At 37.0% G+C, this 25,505-nt stretch overlaps 1 non-coding gene and 1 pseudogene across 1 annotated transcript; one reads left to right on the plus strand and one right to left on the minus strand.

Annotated features, from left to right (window-relative positions):
* Positions 1–2,353: 2,353 nt before the first annotated feature.
* On the minus strand, positions 2,354–2,460 carry LOC119370579 (small nucleolar RNA R71). The gene has a single exon (XR_005178112.1). It is a non-coding gene; the product is annotated as a small nucleolar RNA R71 (small nucleolar RNA).
* Positions 2,461–2,590: 130 nt separating this feature from the next.
* The window catches only part of LOC149496277 (uncharacterized), a 99,058-nt pseudogene continuing 76,143 nt past the window's right edge, over positions 2,591–25,505 (plus strand).

The following is a 25,505-nucleotide window of genomic DNA, read 5'->3' on the forward strand; positions in this document are numbered from 1 at the left end:
GTACTAAAGGGAAACACGATAGTGAGTGTTTCTCTTCCTCTGCATCAGTCATATCAATTTTCAATGGTGAGAAATATGATTGATGGAGCATCAAGATAAAGACCTTGCTTAGATCGCAGGAGCTATGGGACTTAGTGGAGTATGGATTTGTTGATTTACTAGAACCCACAGCAGAAGAAGAGGAAAGGCTGAGAGAAACCTAGAAGAAGGATGCCAAAGCTCTGTTCATCCTTCAACAAGCAGTTCATGAGACTATTTTCTCATGAATTGTAGCAGCAACCACATCAAAGCAAGCATGGTCAATTTTGCAGAAGGAGTTTCAAGGAGATTCAAAGGTGATAATGGTGAGATTGCAATCTCTAAGACGTGATTTTGAAACTTCACTTATGACGAATGGTGAGTCGATTGCTGATTTTTTATCAAGACCAATGGCAATAGTCAATCAAATTCGTGCCTATGGTGAATAAATTTCAGATGAGACAATTGCTGCAAAGGTGTTGAGAAGTTTAACTCCAAAGTTTGACCAAGTGGTGGCTGCTGATAGTGTTATTTTTATAGTATTTTTAATATAGTTCTTATTAGGATTTTTGGCATTTTTATTACTTATTTAGTTTTTATTTCCAGTTTTATCTATGTTTTTGTGTAAAGCTTCTTTGAATCATAATCCACTTGATCTTAAAGGAAATTTGTAGGGTTTTTGGAGCAAAAAAGAGCAAAATAAAGCAAAACACTAAGGCTCTAGCACGCCCTGTCTGTGCACATTAGCACGCCCGTGCTGGACTCAAGGAAAATCAAGTGGAGACTCAGACTCTAGCACGCTAAGATCGTGCTATCTGGCACGCCCGTGCCTAAAGAGGACATCAACATAAAGCAAGCACACCCGTGATGCATTTCATCCTAGAGACTCAAAGCCTAGCATGCCCTAGGCGTGCTATGGGGCACGCCCGTGCCACAGATTCTTCTCTAGACGTGCCGCTGAGCACGGCGCGTGTTGAACCATCCTTAAAACTCAGGCTCTGGCACGCCCAGATCGTGCAGAACAACACGTCTGTGCTGCGAATTAAGTGTTGTCTTAAGTCGAGAACGCCAGCCAGTCTCTCTAACTTACATGGGCCCACCTCAGATACTTTCCTGACATACAAATCAACATCTAATCCTATTTAGGCAGATGGAAAAGTCCTAATTGAGAAGAAATCCAAAGCCTAAATAGTTTCCTATCTCCAAAAAGATTTCTTACTTAATAAGGAGTCTATTTCCTAAATGAAGTCGGATTTTCTCCTAGGAAGTCTATATAAAGAGGGGAGCCATTCATTGTATATTCCATCTTTTGTTCTATTATTTTCTCTCTCTCTCTCTCTCTCCAAGACTTCAAGCGTTCAAGATTTGTGTCAAGATTCAAGGAAGCCGCCCAAGCTAATCATTTACTAGTTTTTATTTCTAAACTCTATTCTTGTTTTATTTTCAATATTCATGTTGATTATGAGAATATTTACAAGTTTAATTGAGTTTTATTTAATTATTATGTTGAACTAAAACTCTCATACTAGGGATTAAATGTAGCTTAATTTTGATTCGAATTTATAATATTAGATTTGCTTTTCCTTGTTCATGATATAATTTATTATTGAATTTAATGCTTCCAGGCAGAGTTTCTCTCCTGGATTGATTTATTTCATTAATCATTATTGGGAGAAGGGTTTTGATATGAATAGGGTAATAAATTACATGAGAATAACAACTTGATGCGGAAGCTATATGGTTTGACTCATGGGGGGTTTTCATAAGTTAATGACCTTAGGTTATGAATTCATAAACAAACCATAAAACTTAATGATGTAATTCATGTTTGATTGCACTATTGCAAGATAGGTAATTAGACCGGGTTAAAATAGATAACAATACATCGGGAGAGCTTGCTAGTGATTTTAGGGTTGTTTCCCCTACTTGAACAATTAAAATTGATTAACGAACTAATAAAATAAATTGGATAGAATTAAATGAAGTTAAAATCCCTAGGAGTTTTTAATCCTTGATTTCTTTTAATCAAAAATTGCTTACTTGATTTCTTTTTATTATCTTTTATTTGTTGAATTTAGTTCTTAAAATAATTTCCCTAAATTGTTGTTTACCTAGTGAAGATCCTAATGCCCATATCATAAATTTCCTAGAGATTTGCGATACATTCAAACAAAATGGAGTTTCTGAGGATCTCATAAAATTAAAACTCTTTCCTTTCACTCTTAGGGACAAAGCACGATCTTGGTTACAATCGTGCCCTGCTGGAAGTTTTACAACATGGGAGGAATTAGCTTAGAAATTTTTGGCAAAATTCTTTCTATCTTCAAAAAACACAAAACTGCGCAATGAGATAATGACATTTGTCCATCATGATCAAGAAAGTTTGTATAAAGCTTGGGAGAGATTTAAGGACTTATTGAGAAAGTGCCCACGTCATAGCTTGCCTAAGTGGTTACAGGTGCAAACTTTTTATAATGCATTATCTCCTAACATTAAGAATACTCTAGATGCAGCTGCAGGTGGATCTTTTGAAAGAAAAGAAATTGATGAGGCATATGACTTGATAGAAGAGATGGCAAGCAATAGTCATTGTCAAAGTAACTCCGAAAGGAAGAAGACAGGAGTTTATGAGATTGATGCCATTACAGCACTTAATGCCAAGGTAAGGAAGTTGGACTTATTGACTACTAACTTGGTAAATTCTACTGTGCAAGCTTGTGACAGGTGTAATGGATAGCATGGGATTGGAGAATGCATGTTAGATTCTTTAAATCCACAAACTTTGGAACAGGTCAATTATGTGATGAACCAAGGAAGGAAAAATTACCCATACTCTAACTCTTATGATAACAGGTTGATGAATCACCCTAATCTTTCGTATGGGAATCCAAATAATGCTTTGAACGCACCACCAGGTTTTCTACCTCAAGAGAAAAAGTCTCATGATGATCTCCTCACTGCCCTCTCTAAATCGTACATGGACTTCATGAACAAAACGCAAGAAAACAACAAAATCCAATAAGCTGCGATAAGGAACTTGGAGATTCAACTAAGACAGTTTGCAAACATGATGGGCTCTCGACCCCAAGGTACGTTACCTAGTAATATTAAAAAAAATCCTAAAGAATAGGTACAAGCCATCACCTTGAGGAGTGGCAAATAGTTGGAGGAACCAACCAGGGCAGAGAAGGAGAAGGAAGAGTAGAAAAAGATACCTATCATTGACTTATAAGAGAAAGAGGAAGTAAAACCTTATGTTCCACCTGTCCCTTGCCCACAAAGGTTAAAGAAAACATAAGATGACAATAGTTTCCTCAAGTTTCTTGATGTCTTCAAAAAGCTTCAAATCAACATACCTTTTGTTGAAGCCCTTGCTCAAATGACCAGCTATGCAAAATTCTTAAAAGAGATCCTGAGCAAGAAAAGGAAGATTGATGATCAAGGAATGGTAATGTTGATAGAGGAGTGTAGTGCAATTATTCAAAATAAATTACCTCCAAAATTGAAAGATCCAGGAAGTTTTTCTATCCCTTGTAATATTGGAAATCTTGATTTTGAAAAAGCATTAGCAGATTTAGGTGCTAGCATTAATCTAATGTCTTATGAAGTTTTTAAGATGCTAGGGATGGGAGAGCTAAAATCAACAAGGATGTCTCTACAGTTGGCAGATCGATCGATAAATCAAATATCCAAGAGGAATTGTAGAAGATGTGCTCATCAAGGTAGATAAATTCATCTTTCCTATTGATTTTGTTATTCTGGACATTGATGAAGATAGAGAAGGAACCTTAATCCTTGGAAGGCCCTTTCTTGCAATTGCAAAGCATTGATTGGTGTGTATGAAGGTAAGTTAACCTTGAGGGTACGTCAAGAGGAGGTTGTGTTTGATGTTCTTAAATCTTGTAAACTTCCCATGTGTAACACCCACCGGACAATCCCAGAGAACCAGACGGCGGATGCCACAATCAGTTCCGGAGCACCGTCTTATGTCACTTATTAAAGCTAAATCACAAATTAGAAGTGATTACATTTTCATAAGGAGGCAAGTGATTAAATTTTTTTTTTTTACAAAAATAATGTTTAAGGAAATTCCTACGAAAATTTCGCAAGAGTTTCCCCTAAAAATTAACTTGCCACACAAAGAAAATATACACACTTCCAATTTTCTCCAAACCCCCAAAACTCCAATTCAACACAACATACCACAAGCACTTCAAAATATCCATCAACATATGCATAATATTTGAAACACATTCTTTGCAAGGAATCTATAATCATCATACACCAAAAATATAATAAGATGTTATTTCCTTAAATAATCATAACTCTTAATACATTATAAACTTATTCTATCCAACCTTCACAACACAATATTTATATACATGCCAAAAATCACCATTTACAAAACATCCGACCCAAAATGTGATATCTACTCTGATGCTACTCCTATGGTCTTGAAGAACACCCTCTGCTCCTAACCTGCGCGTGATAAAAATCAACGCGCTAAGTGGAAGACTCAGTGGTGCTAAATAACCAACAATTTAATTAACAAGAATAGCCAAGGCAAAACTTAAATTACTCAACTATATAAATACCGAAATCGCATTCATTTAATTCAAATACTTTGAAAGCAATGAGAAGATTATAAATACAAATATGTCTTCATTCTTTTATAGCAACAATAAAATTTCATTTTTTTTTTTTTTGTTAAGGCTCGTACTCATGCAGAATGAACATAAGCAGATTTGATCGTGACCTATATTAGCGCCACCCCCATCACATACTCGTGGCCTATGAAAGCACCACCCCCATCACACAATCGTGGCCTATGAAAGCACCACCGTGGCCTATGAAAGCACCACCCCATCACACAAATAAGCGTGTCCGCCTATTTATAAGGGCTGATAACCCTAGCATATGATCATAGCTTCACAATAACAAAATCCATCTCATCATATCACGTCTCAATCATGCATAGTAGAGCCCAAATCAAAATCATTCTTTCACAAAAGCAATAATTCTTAATCAAAACCTCTTCATTTCTTAATACTCATCAGTTCAAAATGTTTACTCAAAACACTATAGATATATATATACTTAATATAGTATAAAAGTACATAAATCAAGAACTTTTCAGCATTTTCATAAACTTGCCCTTTGTTGGGTTTTTACAACATTACTGGAGTTATGGGCCTCCAAATTGAATGAAATTAGATTAATTGGAAAGCTAAGACAAAATGATACAAATGTTCAGAAGGGACCACAGCCCAGATCAAATGGTAAAATAGCAAACAAAAGCTAGGAACACAAACCAACAGATCAGACCTGATTCAGCAGAACCAAGTCCAATGTTTCTTAAATTCCTACTTAACCAAACACTCAAATGAAACCAATCTAGAATGAGAGAAGTCTCAAGACACAAGGAAACAACTTTTATGAAGAACTCAGAACCTAATCTTGTCATTATAGTGGTCAAAATGGGCACTCAATTTAGTGATGCCTGTAGCCCATCACAACAGAGTCAGTTTGGGTGTTTCAGCCATAAGTTGAGGTATGTATCTCCAAATTGGATACAAGAGGATGGTTTGGAAATATAAGAAGTAAAGCTACAACTTTTATGAAGAACATAAGACGTTATTTTGACATTTGAGTGGTCAAAATGGACAATCATTTCGGATATACAGGTAAGACACCATAACAGAACCAGTTTTGGTATTTAAATCATAAGTTGAGCTAAAAGTATTGGAATTAGACATAAAAATATGTTTTGGAAAGCTGAGAAATAGAGCTATAACTTTCATGAAGAAGTCAGAAATAGATGGAAAGTATAAAGGGGTCGAAAATGAGTTCCAAGCCCACGGCAGAACATATCTCACATTAAAATTCATCAATTTAACCAAAACATACAAAGTTCCCAAAATATATTCAAAACCCTAATCATGTAAAAACAACTTAAACAAGTGAAAGTATTATTGCACTAACCTTATTAACAAGTTTGAACAAGCTTGGTAAGCCTTACTCCTTGGCTTTCTCTTTACCCTTTGAGGATAGTTCTCCAACCTCTTCAAAGTATGAGAAATCAACATTAAAAGCAAACTTGACAAAAGAAATAGTTGGAGCATGATTTAATGCATCAATAACATGTCTAAACCATGAATTCTACTTAACAATTCACAAAACTCAAAAACCACAACTACTTGCTTCAATGGTAACTTCACTTCTCTTTGCTTTTAATCACCAATCTCAACTTCTACTACTTAATTCTTAAGAATTAAGTCCTATTCTATGGTTTAATTAGGTAGTTTGGTGGTAAATTTGGAGGTAAGAAAATGAAGAAAATGAAAGAAGAAGGAAGGAGATGGAAATGGCGTGGAGAAGGAGAAGAGAAGAAAGAAAAAGTGTTGTGGTGTTACTTTAAGGTGCCAAAGTCAAATTTGACTTCCAAATTTCATGCCAAATGTGTGGCTAAGATCAAGTCCTAAGTTATTTCACCCAATGGCTCTAAATATTCCTCAAATAATTCTCTTCTACTTCTTATTTAACTCCACCAATTAATTAAATTAACTCCACTAAAATAATTCCTCATTTATTTCTTAATATACCACACTAGAAATATTATGCATTTAATACATAAACTCTCCAATAATATTCATTAAATATTTTCTACCCGCCTAAATCATGCAAACATGCTCCAAAAATAGTAAATAAAATAGTAAATATGCATAGTAATTTTTTCGGACTAAAATAATACCAAGTCCCGGACCGATGGTACTATTCATAGACCGGTAAATCACTATTACCGACACTAAAAGAAAATTAGTCTGTTACACCATGGATTATAATGACTGTTTTAGGATTGATGTTGTTGATGAATGTGTAAAGGACAACTTACATATTAAAGATAAAAATAACATTAATAATAAAAGCATCATAGATGAGAAAGAAAGTAAATCACCAAAGCAAGAACTGAAACAGCTTCCATCTTATTTAAAACATGCATTCTTAGGTGAGAACAATTCTTTCCCTATTATTATTTCTTCGCACTTAACACTTGATCAAGAGGAAAAATTGTTGCAGGTTCTTCGAAAACATAAGAAAGCCCTAGGTTGGTCAATTTCGAATTTGCAGGGAATATGTCCAAGTATTTGCATGCACAAGATCTTAATGGAAGAAGACTACAAACCGTCAATTGAACATCAAAGAAGATTGAACCCAAATATGAAAGAGGTAATCAAAGCAAAGATCATAAAACTTTTGGATGTTGGCATTATCTATTCAATTTTCGATAGCAGTTGGGTAAGTCTTGTTTAAGTTATCCCAAAGAAAGGAGGTATGACAGTTGTCTCTAACAAGAATAATGATTTAATTCCTACTAGAACTGTCACGGGTTGGCGTGTGTGTTATAGGAAATTGAATAAGGCAACACGCAAAGATCACTTTCCTTTACCATTTATTGATCAAATGCTTAAAGGACTTGCAAGTTATCCCTATTATTGCTTTTTAGATGGTTATTCAGGGTATTTTCAAATACCCATTGCTCCCGAGGATCAAGAGAAAACCACTTTCACTTGCCCTTATGGTACTTTCACTTATAGGAGAATGCCTTTTGGGTTGTGTAATGCTCCTGCAACTTTTCAAAGATGCATGATGTCTATATTTTCTGATATGGTTAAGAAGTTCATTGAAATATTTATAAATGACTTTTCTGTGTTTGGTTCTTCTTTTGATTCTTGTCTTTATAACCTCTCTTTAGTAATGCAGCGATGTGAGGACACTAACCTTGTTTTGAATTGGGAAAAATGTCATTTTATGCTTAGTCAAGGTATTGTTTTAGGGCATAAAATCTCACAAAAAGGGATTGAAGTAGATAAAGCCAAGATAGAGCTAATTGAAAAACTACCTCCTCCAAATTCAGTAAAAGGAATAAGAAGCTTTCTTGGCCATGCAGGATTTTATTGGAGATTTATCAAGGATTTCTCTAAAATCACAAAACTTCTTTATAATTTATTAGTTAAAGATGTTCCTTTTAATTTTGACAAAGAGTGTTTTACTACTTTTGCCAGGTTAAAGAAAGAGTTGATTTCAGCACCTATCATTTTTACTACTTTTGCCAGGTTAAAGAAAGAGTTGATTTCAGCACCTATCATTACTACACCAGATTGGAGTCTTCCCTTTGAACTTATGTGTGATGCTAGTGATCATGCTATTGGAGCTGTTCTTGGGCAAAGAAAGGAAAAGAAATTGCATGTCATTTATTATGCTAGTCGCACATTGAATGATGCACAATTGAAAAAGAACTTCTAGCTATTATTTTTGCTTTTGATAAATTTAGGGCTTATTTGATTGGAGCTAAAATAATAGTGTACATTGATTGCTCTGCTATTAAGTATTTATTGGAGAAGAAAGATAAAAAACCTAGACTAATTCGTTGGGTTCTTCTCTTACAGGAATTCAATTTTGAGATTCGTGATAAAAAAGGAATTGAAAACCTTGTAGCAGATCATTTATCCAGGTTTGAGTTGGGGGAAAGAAAAGCAAGCAGAATTGCAAATCAATCAAGAATTCCCCCATGAACATCTTCTTCTTCTAACTAAAGCACAAGCTCCATGGTATGCTGATATAGTTAACTACCTTGCTTGCAAAATTACTCCACCCAATCTTTCTTATCAATAAAAGAAAAAATTTTTTCATGATTTTAAATATTACTATTGGGAGGAGCCCTTTTTGTTCAAGTATTGTAGTGACCAGTTTTTTCGATGATGCATACCAGAAGAGAAAATGTAAGGTGTCCTTCGATTCTGTCATTCAATGGAATGCGGAGGACACTTTGGAGCAAGCAAGACGGCAGCACGCATTTTAGAAAGCAGTTTATATTGGCCTAACTTATTTAAGGATGCTTTTAACTTTGTGCGCCTTTGTGATTGTTGTCAAAGGTTAGGTAATATCTCTAAGCACCATGAGATGCCATTAAACAATATCCCTGAAGTGGAGATCTTTGATGTTTGGGGCTTAGATTTCATGGGGCCATTCCCATCATCTTATTCCAACCAATACATTCTAGTAGCGGTGGATTATGTCTCGAAATGGGTGGAAGCTGTTGCCCTCCCCAATAATGATGCCAAGAGTGTGATGAACTTCATCAAGAAATATATTTTCACATGTCATGGTACTCCAACAGCAATAATCACAGACGGAGGTAAGCACTTTTACAACAAGTACTTAGATTCCCTTCTTTCAAAATATGGTGTTACTCATCGTGTAGGTACCCCATATCACTCTCAAACAAGTGGAAGTCACTAATAGGAAAATCAAGAAGATACTGGAGACCATGGTTGGCCAATCAAGGAAGCACTGGTCCAAAAAGCTCGATGACGCTCTTTGGGCTTATAGAACTGCATTTAAAACACCAATTAGTATGTCTCCATATCGAATGGTCTACGGTAAGGCTTGTCACCTCCCTATTAAGTTAGAGCACAAGGCATATTGAGCAATCCATTTTCTTAACTTTAATGCTAAGGAACTTAGCCAAAAAAGGTTGCTTCAATTGAATATGATGGATGAAATGCAACTTCATGCTTATGAGAATGCCAAAATCTATAAAGACCGCACCAAACAATGGCATGGTAAGCACATTATCCTAAGGAATCTAAAGGTAGGTCAACAGGTATTGCTCTATAACTCAAAACTCTGTCTTTTTCCAGGTAAATTGCACTCTAGATGATCTGGCCCATTCACGATCAAAGAAATTTTTCCACATGGAGCCATTGAAATAATGGATGGTGACCAAAGTTTCAAAGTCAATGCTCAACACCTAAAGGTTTACCAAAATGGAGACTTTGATCCAGTCAAAAACACCACCAGTCTTCCTTAGCCTAAATCAGGTTTAGTGCATCGAGATTAATGATGTTAAACAAAAGCGCTTGTGGGAGATAACCCATATTATTTTCCCGAACCTTCTTATTTCAATTTATTTTTTGGTATTTTTGTTATAGTTTTCCCAAATTTTCTCCATGATTGTTCTTCTGTTTCAGTCAAGTTCTTTCAGGTACAGGTTGAGGAACAGAATCTAACACGCCCTAGCCGTGCTCATCAGCACAGCCGTGCTTCAAAAAGGTGGAAATTACTCTTAAAGGTCCGAGGCTAGCACGCCCTAACCATGCCAATTAGCACGACCATGCCAGGAAAGTGGAGTTTAGCTTGAAAGTCAGAGTCGAGCACGCCTAGACCGTGCTAATTAGCACACCTGTGCTAAGGTAAGATAAGATTCCTGCAGTTTGCACACCCCAGCCGTGCCAAATAACACGCCAGTGTAGTTAACATTGCTCTTGCAAGTCAGAGGCGCGCACGCCCCAGCCATGCCAAGCCGCACGCCCGTGCCAGGTAAGCCAAAATTTTCTTTTATAGAACAGAGGCGCGCAAGCCCCAGCCGTGCCAAATAACACACCCGTGCCCGCCACCGCCTCAAAGAGTCAGCAGCAAGCACGTCGTGACCGTGCTGATTAGCATGGCCGTGCCACGTTCAGATCTGCGTATTAAATGCGCCTCTATTGAAAGCGCACCCCTTAATCACCATCACTTCTTCTCTTTTCTTTTTGGCACGCCCTAGTCGCCTCCCCTTCTCCTTCATTTTTCTCTCAACCCAGAAGCCAAACAACACCATTTTTCTTCTCCTTTTCCTTTACCATGCCTCCATGATACAAATGCAGCAGACCTGCACTGTCAATGGCAGTAAGAAATAGGCCAATCGCTCGGTCTTCAATTGTTTCTCCTCCACCTGTTCCACCTCCCACAGCTTCGACTCCTCCTCCATTTGAGATCAACTCACGGAAACAACAAGAAAGGTACAACAAACTCTCTCTTGGCCCTATTTTGCCAAATCGGTTTATTGATGCATCTGCACTAGCACAAGTAGGGCTTAGGGATGTTGTTTTAGAACCCTTTAGGCGTATTGGGTGGGAATAGTTTATTGCAAAGAAAGACCTTGTTTATGCACCTCTAACTTTAAAGTTTTTGAGTTCATATTCTTCTCTTATTCGTCTGTTGCCTGTTAATTTCCCTAGCAAAATTAAATTCAGACTTTTTGGGAGAAATTTTGAACGTTCAGTTAATGAGATTAGTCACATCTTTGGCTTTCCCATTCAAAATGCCCATAATCAAATACCGACGGATTTTATGGATTGCAGTACATAGATCGATCTCACTGGAGAAAATAACTATAATCCTAGGTTTTCGAAAGCATCAAAATTAAGAAACACAGCCTTGAGGTATATTCATAAATTCTTAGCCAATACTATTTTTGGTCGAAGTGAGAGTGACGGGGTGTTGAGTCGAAATGAATTATATTTTCTATGGGCGATCGATCAGGGCATTTTGTTGAATGTTGGCTATTGGCTATGCCTATGATGGGCTAGAGTGGCACGAGCAGATAAAGGGGCTATTATGATGGGGTGTTTTGTAACTTGAATTGCTGCGTATTTAAGAGTTTGGAACCCCACTAGGCCAGTTTATAATAGTGTGGAAGGAGGAAAGGGCACTAAGCTAGTCTTAGATGTCATGATACATATAAAGTTGGTGGAAAAGGTAGGAGATTCGTACCATATTGTGGGCACTCGAGAAGAGAGTTCTGATGATGAGGAGGCTGAGGATGCTGGTGACACTAATATGGAGGAAGGTAATCAGACTCCTTTCCCTGGTTTTGGTACTTCTTCTGGAGCTGGTCCTTCTTTTCAAGGAGCCTCTAACTTGTCCAACGATGAAGTTCTTGCACGTATGATGTCCCAAATGGACATGTTTGATACTTGCCTTAATGGAATGGAATCCATGATTGCTGATCGTTTCCAGTCCATAGAGATTATGCATGGGAGCCTCGACTCTCGTATAGACACCATGCAAGGCCAATATCAGGGAATTGCTAGTCAACTCCAAACCGTGATTCAATTATTGCAGCCACATCCACCTCCACCACCTGAATATTGATTATTTTTAGTTCTTTTTCATTCGTTTTCTATTTTGAATTAATTTTCCTCTTTATGTGTATTAAGTATTTTGGATATTATATCTTCTTGTTTTTAGTGTTTTTTCTATTTTATAGCTTTGTTAATTTCCAACATCTGCCTACTTCCCTATCTTTTCCTTCAATCTTATTGTATTTTTTAATACAATGATGGTAATGATTCCTACACTTTCTTATTCTTTTACATTATTGCTAATATGATAAGTTTAGGGAATTACTTTAAAGCTCATTGAGGATAATGTACTAAATTAAGTTGGGGAAAAGGAAATTTTAGTTAAAATTTTTATTTTTTCTGTTTCATCAGTCTAATATGGTTGGAATAATTATGAGCAAGTTTAAAAATTATCATAACTCATTAACTTGCAGTGAATTTAGTTGTTCTTCGAAATTAATTATTTTTAGCTTAAATTTTAACTTTTGACTTAACATAATTCCTCGGTTTAACTATTTGTTTCTAAGATTGTAAACATTAAATCTTTTATGAATTCTATGATATATAGATGTGTTTTAATCAAAATTTATTTAATCTTGGCATTCCTAGAACAAATTAGAATTTTCTTTGAGACAAAATTTTAAATGCTTACATTTAGAAAGAGATGATTTACGCATTCTTTGTTGAACCCCTTATTCAGCCTAGGCCACCTAAGTTAAAGTATGACATTTGCAACCAATTCGAAGCCTATAAACCATAAAATTTTCTTGTTCACCCTTATTAAACATAGCCATTAAACCAAATTCAAATCTTACCTAGAGTGCAATAATGTATAATTGAAGGATTTGAGTTTTATTAAAACATAGCAACAAAAGGAGAAAATTCCATTAATACTAGCAAGTGAAGCAAATAGAAAAACTCAAAGAGAAATACCCCATAAAAAAAGCAAACAATCAACAATTCAAGTTTAGGGAATTAAAGCAAGGAAGAAATTATCAAAAGTGCTATGCAGAGACCTTGCCAAAAGTATCTCCAATTTTGAGCTAGTGAAGAACTTCAAGTTAATCTCCCTTTACAAATAAAAATTTTTGTTTTTAATACAAATGAAAATCTTGATGTTATGCATTCTTTTCACTTTTTTCTACCATGTTATCCTTTTCTTTGTTAGCTAAGGTTATATCCCTAAAACCCCATTACAACCTAAATAAAGACCTTTTGATCTTTTTAATTATATACATTTCAATTGTCGAGAAGGGAAGACTATTTTTGCCTATGGGAATGTTGAACTTATATTGTTAAACATCTTATTTAAAGGTTAAATACTTTTTGTAGAAATTCATATTCTATTTGTCATAGATTGAATAAATTATTGGTGTTGAAATTTTATTAACTTATGATTAAATAAAGGAATGTGTTTTTGGAAATAGGGAACACTTGAATTATTCTCATGTTAATGATTTTTTTTATACTCTTGAAATTGTGAATAATTATCTCCAACCATATTAAGCTAGCTTTATTAGTTTGTTTAGCTTGTAAATTTTCTTTAGTCTTTAGCTTTATTGCTTGAGGACAAGCAACAGTTTAAGTTTGGGGAATTTTTGATGGTGTTATTTTTATAGTATTTTTAATATAGTTCTTATTAGAATTTTTAGCATTTTTATTACTTATTTAGCTTTTTATTTCCAATTTTATCTATGCTTTTGTGTAAAGCTTCCTTGAATCATAATCCACTTGATGTTAAAGGAAATTTGTAGGGTTTTTGGCACAGAAAAGAGCAAAATAAAGCAAAACACTCAAGCTCTAGCACGCCTTGCCCATGCACATTAGCACGCCCATGCTGGACTCAAGCAAAATCAAGTGGAGACTCAGACTCTAGCACGCCCAGACCATGCTATCTGGCACGCCCGTGCCTAAAGAGGACATCAACACAAAGCAAGCACGCCCGTGATGCATTTCATCCTGGAGACTCAGAGCCTAGCACGCCCTAACCGTGCTATAGGGCACGCCCGTGCCACAGATTCTTCTCTAGACGTGCCGCTGAGCACGACCCGTGCTGAACCATCCTTAGAACTCAGGCTCCAGCACGCCCAGACTGTGCAAAACAGCACGCCCGTGTTGCAAATTAAGTGCTATCTTAAGTCGAGAATGCCAGCTAGTCTCTATAACTTACATGGGCCCACCTCAGATACTTTCCTGATGTACAAATCAAGATCTAATCCTATTTAGGCAAATGGAAAAGTCCTAATTGAGAAGAAATCCAAAGCCTAAATAGTTGCCTATCTCCAAAAGGATTTCTTACTTAACAAGGAGTCTATTTCCTAAACAAACCCAGGAAGTCTATATAAAGAGGAGAGCCATTCATTGTATATTCCATCTTTTGTTCTATTGTTTTCTCTCTCTCTCCAAGACTTCAAGCATTCAAGATTTGTGTCAAGATTCAAGGAAGCTGCCCAAGCCAATCATTTACTAGTTTTTATTTCTAAACTCTTTTCTTGTTTTGTTTTCAATATTCATGTTGATTATGAGAATATTTACAAGTGTAATTGAGTTTTATTTAATTACTATGTTGAACTAAAACTCTCATACTAGGGATTTGATGTACCTTAATTTTGATTCCAGTTTATAATATTAGATTTGCTTTTCCTTGTTTATGATATAATTTATTACTGAACTTAATGCTTCCAGGCAGAGTTTCTCCCCTGGATTGATTTATTTCATTAATCACTATCGGGAGAAGGGTTTTGATATGAATAGGGTAATAAATTACATGAGAATAATAACTTGATGCGAAAGCTATATGGTTTGACTCATGGGGAGTTTTCATAATTTAATGACCTTAGGTTATGAATTCATAAACAAACCATAAAACTTAATGATTTAATTCATGTTTGATTTCGCTATTGGAAGATAGGTAATTAGACCGGGTTAAAATAGCTAACAATACATCGGGAGAGCTTGCTAGTGATTTTAGGGTTGTTTCCCCTACTTGAACAATTAAAATTGATTAATGAACTAATAAAATAAATTAGATAAATTTAAGTGAAGTCAAAATCCCTTGATTTCTTTTAATCAAAAACTACTTACTTGATTTCTTTTTATTATCTTTTATTTGTTGAATTTAGTTCTTAAAATAATTTCCCTAAACTGTCGTTTAAATAATAGTAAGTTAACATAATTTTGGTACTTGGTATACAATCCCTGTGGATGCTCTACTCATTCTATGTTACTTGTTGTGATTTCATACACTTGCGAAAATCACTGTCAGCTGCTATAGAATAAGCTAAGGATCTATCAGTACTCTCTGTTGATGAACTAATGGGCTCTCTTCAAGCTCACGAGTCTAGAATCAATAGATCATTAGAAAAGAATGAAGAAAAGGCACTTCAAGTGAAGTAGATAGCCACCAACAAGTGAAAAATGTTCGTTCAACAAGTAGAGGTCGAGGAAGAGGAGGATTTTGCGGTAGTCATGGTCGTGGTAATAGTAGAGGTAGAGGGAGAAATGATGGACAAAGGCAGTTTAATGAGCAAAGTAACATGAGGAATGGCATTCAATGTTACCATTGCAAAGGATATGGGCGTATAAAAACTGATTGTTGGTATAAAGATCAGCAGATGAACTTTGCAACAGAAAATGAAAAAGAAGAAGAAGAAGAAGAAGAAAGGCTTTTTACGGCTTGTATTGATACTAACCTGAAACCAAGTGATTTGTGGTTCGTTGATAGTGGCTACTCGAACCATATGACAGGCACTAAATCCTTATTCTAGGAGCTTGATGAGATACAAAGAGTAAAGGTGTAACTTGGCAATACAAAAGGAGATGCAAGTTGAAGGAAAAGGTACGGCAAAAGTTGAAACCAGTCATGGTAAGGTAAAGCTATTGAATAATGTTCCATTTGTGCCTGATTTAGGATATAATTTATTGAGTGTTGAACAATTGATGGCTGGAGGGCATTCCATTCTATTTGATGACAACACATGTGTCATTACAAATAAGAAATCGGGCCGGAGAGTTCAGATTCCCATGACTTCAAATAAGATGTTTCCATTTGATGTTTCTAACATGGAGAACTTTGCTCTTGCTGCTAGTGCAAAAGATGATTCGATGCTATGGCATTTGAGATATGGGCATCTTCATATGAAGGACCTAAAGTTACTCAGTGATAAAGGTATGGTTTTTGGGTTACCAAAAATTGATTCAAATTAATTTATGTGAAGGATGCATTTATGGCAAGCAAACTAGGAAGCCTTTTCTTGTTGGAAAAGCTTGGAGAACTTCAAATTGTCTAGAACTAATTCGCATAGATTTATATGGGCCAAAGCAAATTGAGTCCTTGGGTGGGAGTCGTTATTTCTTACTATTTACTGATGACTACAGTCGCATGAGCTGGGTTACTTTCTAAAACACAAGTCAGAAACTTTTGAGAAGTTCCAGAGTTTAAAGCTATGGTGGAGAACAAAAATGGCTGCCACATCAAAGTTCTTCGCGCAGATAGAGGTGGAGAGTTCGTATCTAAAGAATTCAATCTGTTTTGTGAAGAAAATGGCATCCAAAGGGAGTTAACAGCTCCTTACACTCCAAAACCAAATGGCATCGCTGAACGAAAAAATTGAACTATTGTGGAGATGGCAAGAAGCACATTACAAGCAATGAGACTTTCAAACCAATTTTGGACAGAAGTTGTTGCAACATCTGTCTATTTATTAAATCTCTCACCAACAAGGGCTATCAGGAATCAAACTCCTTATGAAGCATGGCATGGAAGGAAACCATCTGTAAGTCATTTATGAGTCTTTGGGTGTGTTGCTTATGCTTTGATAAATTCTCAAATTCATCGAAAGCTTGATGAAAAATCTGAAAAATGCATTTTCATTGGTTATTGTACTCAATCAAAAGCAAATAAATTGTATAACCCTCTTAATGAAAATATTTCAGTTAAAAGGGATGTAATATTTGATGAAAATGTAAGTTGGGATTGGGGTAAAGAGTAGGAGCAAGAGATTCCAATTGAAGTTTCTCCAGATGAAAAAACAAGAGTCAACTCCTGTTCACCTACTAGTGCCTCTACAGCAACACAAAATTTGTCAAACTCGTCAACTTCAGCATCACCAAATAGCAACTCTTCTTTTGAAGAACCTTCAGATGAGACACCGCCAAAGAAGTATAAATCTTTGGCCGACATATATGCATCTTATCATTTTGCTCATACTATTTCAGACCCTATATGTTATGAAGAAGCAGCTAAAAAAGAAGAGTGGCAGAAAGCCATTGTGAAAGAGATGCAAGCAATTGAGAAGAATGGAACACGGGAGATGGTTGACTTACAAGATGGCAAATATGTAATTAACTTGAAGTGGGTGTTCAAGACAAAATTTGCAGCAGATGGAAGCATATAGAAGTACAAAGCTCGTCTTGTGGCAAAAGGGTATGCGCAACAACAAGGTGTGGATTTCGAAGAAACTCTCTCTCCAGTAGCTCACTTTGAAACCGTTAAGAACTGTTCTAACATTAGCAGCAGAATTGCGATGGCCTATTTATCAATTTGACGTCAAGTTAGCGTTCTTGAATGGAGATTTACAAGAAGAGGTCTACGTAGCATAGCCAGAGGGATTCATAAAGAAAGGTAAAGAAACAAAGGTATACAAGCTGAAAAAGGCACTGTACGGGTTAAAGCAGGCCCCTCGAGCTTGGTATAGCAAGATTGATGGGTATTTTCAGGAAAAAGGATACATGAGAAGTGAGAATGAGCCCACTTTGTATGTGAAGAAGGAAGATAGCGATTGGGCAGGATCGTTAGATGATAGACGGAGCATTTCAGCAAATGTTTTCACTCTAGGATCAGGAGTGATCACTTGGAGCTCAAAGAAGCAAGAACCAGTGGCACTATCAACCTCAGAAGCAGAGTATGTTGCAGCGACTTCAGCAGCGTGTCAAGCCATTTGGCTAAGAAGAGTGTTAGCTAATCTTCAATAAGAGCAAAAAGAAGCGACAGAGATATTTTGCGATAACAAAGCAACTATCTCCACGACAAAGAACCAAACATTTCACAGCAGAACAAAGCATGTTGAACTTCAGCATCATTATATTCGTGACCTTGTTGCAAAGGAAGAAATTGTCTTGAAGTATTGTAACACCAATGAATAGCTAGCAGACATACTTACCAAGGCTTTATCAAAACAAAAGTTCTGGTACTTCAGAGGATTACTTGGCATCTGCAACTTTGAATCAAGGGGAAGTGTTGAGATATGATTCAAAGGTTAACCGGATTTTGAGGAGTTTGTTAGTAGTTTTCGAAAACTTGTGAATTTGTTTTTTGATCAATTTCTTAAGTAGGATCTGTTGCTAATAAATCTCTGATGGGCTTAGTGGATTTTTCTGAGATTTTTTATTTCAGTTACAATGTAAGCATATATATATAGGCACATCAAAGCTATTTTTGAAGTGGTCAGTATAGAAGTAATAAAGCATTTGCAGCTTTAATCTCATTTTCTCTTCCTGCTATCTTTTTTTTTTTTTAAATGTCTTTTACCAACATTTCTTGGAAGAACTTGTCAACATACAATGGATGGAGGTATCGGATTCAAGTCGGTTCATAATTTTAACTTGGCCATGCTGGCAAGAGTGCTTGAAATTTATTAACTAAACCTGATTCTTTGATTTGCCAACTAAATCGGGCTCGGTAATACCTCGAAACTGATTTTAATACCTAGAAACTGATTTTCTTCATGCATCGTTAGGTAATAACCTAGCTATATATGGAGGTTGTTAATGGCTAGGCAGGGGATTTTAAAGAAGGTTGTATGCAGGGTATCGGTGATGGGAAGGAGACGTTGATCTATGGCTCTCCTCGGTTATTAGATGCTAATTATCCTTGCATTCTATCACAAAATAACACAGGAATAGATGATTCACTACAAAAAAAACGCCATTTTGCGACCGACAAATCGGTCGCAAAATGGCCAATATCGGTCGCTAATTTCATGTAGCGACCGATTTGCGACCGACAATTGTCGGTCGCAAAAATACTGGTCGCAAAATAATTTTGCGACTGATGAGACAATCGGTCGCAAATTAGATACCGATAAAATCGGTCGCAAAATTGAATAATCGGTCGCAATTTTTGGTCGTGGTTTAATTGGAAATTCAGTCGCAAATTTGGTCGCAGAATATCGGTCGCAATTGTTTTAAATCGGTCGCAAATCGGTCGCAAATAATAAATTCATAATTTTTACTTTTGGTATCAAATCGGTCGCAAATCGGTCGCAAAAATGAAAAAAAAATAAAAAAAATTAAATATTATTTTGAAACCAAAATATTTCTGCACCTGTGAAAGTTGACATAAATGCATATATATCACACAACCTATTCAAGAACAGTATAAAAATGTAACTTTTATTGTTCTGAACAAATTAAAATATGAAAATACAAATGAAAAAATAAAAGTCCAAAATCAAATCTATATATGCTGCTGCTCATCTGCAGGATCCGATGTAGGATCTCCCGATGTCGGATCGCCGGGAGGAGTACCTGCTGGATGTGATGTAGCGCCAGGAGGGGTGACCAAGGTATCGTCTGCAGCATCGGGATCAGGAGCCGATAGTGGCTGCTGCTGAGACGTCGAAACATGTCGGTCTGTAGCAGGCACAGGATCAGAGGGAGAAGTACCAGCACGGTGCTCACCGGACAGCCGCATCACATGCGCTCTAAGCTCTGCAATCTGTCTCTGCTGATCAGCAAGCTGAGCCCGTATATCATCATCACAGTGCGAGTCACTGTGCTCCGGCTGTCGTGCTGCGCTGGCTGTAGAAGCGTGAGCTGCTGAGCCAGTGTAAAACTGTGATGCCTGAGACCCGATGCCGTATACCTTCCTCTTCTTCTCGCCCCCTACAGCCTCGAGATAAAGCGCTACCTCGTCAATTCTTGACTCAGCTTCGGATTCATCGGTCTGAGAAGTAACAATACACTCCCGAGCTGTAGTATAGTTCTCATGAAAACAAAAAATTAATTAATCAATGCAATTGCGAGCTTTATTATATTCAACTTTGTACATCTTCGCAATGATTAGAGGGTAAATGTAAATATTATTCATTGTTACTTACATTGACGCTCAGCGCACGTCTGTCGACAAAGGTATTACGATCGTGGTCCTTCGTGTGAGTGTATGTAAACACCTCCATCGGTGTGGGCTCACGACCTAATTCTTTAGCCTGTAATGAATTTTTATGCATGATATATTAATATATATAGTGTCCTTTCATTAAACATCAGTTTCTTGTAAAGGGACTAGTTCACTTACTAATAATCGAGCTGCCTCTATAGCAGATATAGATCCGCCTGTGTGTCGCGAAGGTCCTGCTCCATCACCGCCAGTCTCACTGCGCTTGTTTTGTGCAAATATCTCCCGCTTTCTCTTGAATGCAGGATCCTCCCAAGCCTTTTGCCAGCTCTCCCATATCTCCTGAGACACGCACTGCTGCTTCTTACCGCTTTTTCTCATCCTATAGGTGAAGTCAGCGTATCGATCGGCGCATATCTTCTCCCAGGCTACTTTCAGCATAGCCGTAATGGCCTCATCCCATATGAAATGTTTCTGCAAAAAAAAATGAAATATAGCGTTTAAACACTAAGGATATATCTTGAATTGTAAACATTGAATGATGATATAACTTAAACCAAAGAGTACCTGGAACTCCTCCCAATAAAAGTCTCTCGCCTCTTGTGGTACGGCATCCCATGTGTATCCTTCTTTATGCAGCTGTAGCTTGATTATCTTCAAAATTTGCCTCGCTGCTCGAGAAGACGGATATATGCTGAAAAAAAAACAGAAGTGAAATATAATTACACGAAAGCATCACAGTTATGAATAAGTACAAAATATAATTACAAAATATGCCTGCAGAAAATTTGAATAAGTACTTACTGTCCCGCTACCAAACTGAGGGTGATACGTGGATCTGATGAAGCTGCAAAAGAAATGACAAATGTTATAAATTTTTAGATAATTAATATATAATTAAAATGACAGTTATGACATTTATGATTACCTTGCACAGTAGGTGAGTGTGCAGCTGGTGGAGTCTGTACTGGTCCAGAAGAGGAAGGAGCAGAAGAGGAAGGAGCAGAAGGCTGTGATGGCGGCAGTACTGGACGCTGAGCAGAGGATGAAGCCCCAGACGTACCTGAAGAAGGATGTGATGGCGGCAGTACTGGTCGCTGAGCAGATGACGAAGCCCCAGACGTACCTGACGAAGGACGAGGGATCGACCCTCCTCGTCCACGGGCAGTGCGTCCAGGGCCATGACCTCCACGCGAACCACTGCCGGACGCGTCAGAATCAAACGGTATGCCTCTAGCCATCTGTACTGCAGATATCAGAACCTAGATAAAATGAATTTATACAATTATATGAATTGTAGAACATGTGGTAAATATGAGTAAAGAAAGTTAATACCATTGAAATTCTTCATTAATAATATTAATTACATATACATTTATCAATTTGTAACAGTAAAATTGCTCTAAGTTTTAAGTGTCTTGAATATCATCTGCTTCCTCCTCCTCTTCATCAGCTTCCTCTTCTTCATATTCGTCTTCTGAGGAACCCATGATGATTTGATCTTCTTCCTCTTCATCATCTGATGGTCCTATTTCAACATAAGATCGGCTTTCATCATCCAATCTATCTGTTAAATCTTCAACAACTTGCATCGGTTGCGTTTCAACCCTAACTTCTTGAAATGCCTCCGATAGTGCGAGTGAAGAAGATTTTTTCGTTTCAAGTGCATGAACAACTGATCTAGCCTTGATTTTACACACTGCCATCCAATCGCATCTATCTCGTTTAAACGATGGATATGGGACATAGTACACCTGTGCAGCTTGCATTGCCAAAACAAAAGGTTCATACTTTGTATATCTTCTTCTTTGATTAATATCAACCAGATTATATTTAGGATGAACCTTCGTGCCAATGTTTGGCGTAGGATCAAACCATTCACATTTGAATAAGATTGTGCACTTCATTGGTAGGCCTGGATATTCTAACTCCAAAACCTCAACCAATTTCCCATAAAAATCGTTTGACACGTCACTGTAGTTTGATCCCTTTATGCACACACCGCTGTTCATTGTCTTTCTGCTTCTCCCATAACCCTCAGTGTGAAACTTGTAACCGTTTACAAAGTATCCAAAGTAGGCATTAGCAACCGGTAATGGCCCCTTTGCCAGATCCGTAATAAATCTGTTACGAATATCGCTTTCCGAGCTTCGAGCCTATGGGAAATAGTAATGACATGAGTCAGATTTAATAAATGTACATTCCGTGTTGTGTACATTGAAAGTAACTTACATAATATTTGAACCATTATGCAAATTCCATGTCCAGCTTTGCATCAACTGCAGTATCAGTCAAAGTGAGATTTTGAAGCCGCAGAAGATTGATATATTTCCTATTTATCAACGAACCATATTAGCATAAGTACGATTTAACAACGGCCCACGTCAAGTTTTGAATCTTTACATTATTTATACTTACTGTACATATGGTGTGATCTCTTCGCAATTCAATAAAATATAGGTTTGAGCCGCTTGTATCTCTGCATCAGTCAATCGTCTTTTTTTTTATTTACCAATCGTACGCCCAGGGTAGGTGAAAATTTTTAGATTTCCTTCAAACTCAGATTGAACGCGATCTCCTCCGTCATCGTTACGTGGCACTCTCCGATGCTTGGTGAAAACATGTTGGTCAAAGTAGTGTGAACAGAATGTGGAAGCTTCTTCCACCAAATATGCATTGCAAATGGATCCCTCGACCTTTGCCTTATTGCGCACATTCTTTTTAATTTTCTGTAGGTGTCTGTGATTGTACAATGCCAATATGTAAGTATAAGTTCAAAAAAATGATGTAATCATTAGAATGAAATGTTAGTGAATCACCTCTCAAATGGATACATCCATCGATATTGTACCGGTCCTGCTAAACGACATTCATAGGGCAAATGAACCGGCAGATGTTCCATAGAATCAAAGAAGCCGGGTGGAAAAATTCGCTCCAACTTGCACATCACTACTGGGATTTCTCGCTCTAATTGGTCCATATCATCGCATCGGATAACAGTCATCGTCAATTCCTTGAAAAAGAGACTCAATTCTGTCATTGCTTCCCAAATTTTTCCTGGTAATAATTCCCGGAATGCCACAGGGATCAATCTTTGCATGAAAACATGGCAGTCATGGCTTTTCATGCCAAACAATCTGTACTTCCTCATGTCCACACATCTACCCATATTTGAACAGTAGCCATCTGGAAACCTTAATGATCGTAACCATTCGCACAATAATTGGCTTTGGGGTTTATCTAAACAATAACATGCCTTCGGAAACTTACCAGTAAGTACAGATTGCTCGAGTTCCGGTCGACGACAAATTTCCTTCATGTCTACTCTCGCTTTTGCATTATCCTTGGTTTTCCCTTCAATGTTCATGACAGTGTTGAACAGATTTTCAAACACATTTTTTTCTATGTGCATGACATCAAGGTTATGACGAATAAGAAGTGAACTCCAGTATGGCAAATCCCAGAAGATGCTTCACTTTTTCCACCCGCTATTCCTGCCAATTCTTGTATTTACCTCATCTGCACCTAACGCTGTAACTTTCATAAGCCCCAGATCTTCAATTTCTTGTAATATTTGTGCTCCAGACTTCACAAGTGGAGGGGGTTCAACAATAGTCGTGTTCTTTCTAAAGCATTGTCGATTTCTCCTCCAAGGGTGAGATTCTGGTAAGAATTTGCGATGACAATCAAACCAACATTGTTTACCTCCATTCTTTAGTGTAAATGCATTAGTGTTTTCCATGCAGTGAGGACAAGCCAATTTGCCAGCCGTACTCCACCCAGATAACATTCCAAAAGCTGGAAAATCACTGATGGTCCAAAGCAAAGTAGCTCGCATTATGAAATTCTGATTGGTCGAAACATCGAATGTTTCAACCCCATATTCCCATAAATAATTAAGTTCAGCAATCAAAGGCTGCAGAAACACATCAATTTTCTGTTTTGGATTAGTAGGCCCAGGAACAATAACACACAAAAACATATATTCATCTTTCATACACATTGACGGTGGTAGATTATACGGTGTCACAATGACAGGCCATGATGAATATTGCTGTCCTGATTGGCCAAACGGCTGAAACCCATCAGTACAAAGCCCCAATCTCACGTTTCTCATATCAGCAGCAAACACAGGATGAATGTTATCAAAATGTTTCCACGCTTCAGAGTCTGACGGATGAGTCATTATACCATCCTCATATTCATGCAAAGCATGCCATGTCATGTGTTCAGCTGTCGCCTTAGATGCATATAATCTTTGAAGGCGAGGAATAAGAGGGAAATAATACATCTTCTTGAAAGCCTTCTCTTTTTGTTCTCTACCAGTCCCTTGACCTCGCCGTTGATATCTTGGAAGATTACAAAACTTGCATTCTCTGAATTCCGAGTCAACACCCCAGAATATCATACAATTATTACGACAACAATCAATCTTTTCTACCGGTAGTCCCAACCCCCGAACTAATTTTTTTGTCCGATAAAAATTATCAACCATTGAATGGCCTTCAGGCAACATTTCTTTTGCTAACTGCACAAAATCATCGTAACACCTTTCTGAAAAATGGTGCTCCGCTTTCATGTGTAGTAATCGTGCAACAACAGACAGAACTGAATGATTCTTGCATCCAGGCCACAGTTCACTGTTAGCTGCACTTAGCATGTCAAACAATTGTTGTGCTGCTACGTTTGGCGATTCCTCCATATTATCCCATTCACATTGTACTCTACTCGCATCGATTACCATATCATTGCATTGATTACCATACAGAAATTGATAAGGCTGAACTTCTAAACTTACCGGAATGGAGTGGCTTGATCCACTGGCAACTCGAGCTTCACCATGATGTATCCATTCGTAATAATTTTCCACGAACCCATGTTTGCACAAATGAAGTTTCACTGTATCGATGTCTAAGAAGGCTCGATTTCGACACTTCTTGTGATTACATGGACACCTCAACTTATTACCATCCATAAAACTGGGATTACCAACTGCAAACTGTATAAACGCCTCCAATCCTTGCAGAAACTCTTGTCTTAATATCCCATTGACCTCGAACCTCCAGTACATCCAATCTCGATTATTTTGCATTTTTTTTACCTAATTAACAATGTGTTTATAAAGGGTCGTGTCATGTAATTGCATTAGTCTAAATCATCCTTAAAACATGCACCTAATGTAATGTTCAATTTACAATACTTATAAGTAACTAAGGTTATTTCTATAATAAGGGTAACTATATATAAATGTAAAATCACTAAGTTCATTTATTGAATACAAAGACTACTGTAATAAAGGTAAGTGTACTATTCTACATATTGAATTTTTGGGAAAAAAATTCGGCAGCATTTCGGCACAACACAATTAAATCTCAAATACAAAAACAAATCAATAAACACTTCTATATCATACCAACATTCTCCAA

The sequence above is a fragment of the Jatropha curcas genome, chromosome 5 (genome assembly GCF_041381405.1).
Source record: "Jatropha curcas cultivar XTBG-Jc1 chromosome 5, XTBG_Jcur_1.0, whole genome shotgun sequence".
NCBI classification, from domain to species: Eukaryota; Viridiplantae; Streptophyta; class Magnoliopsida; order Malpighiales; family Euphorbiaceae; genus Jatropha; species Jatropha curcas.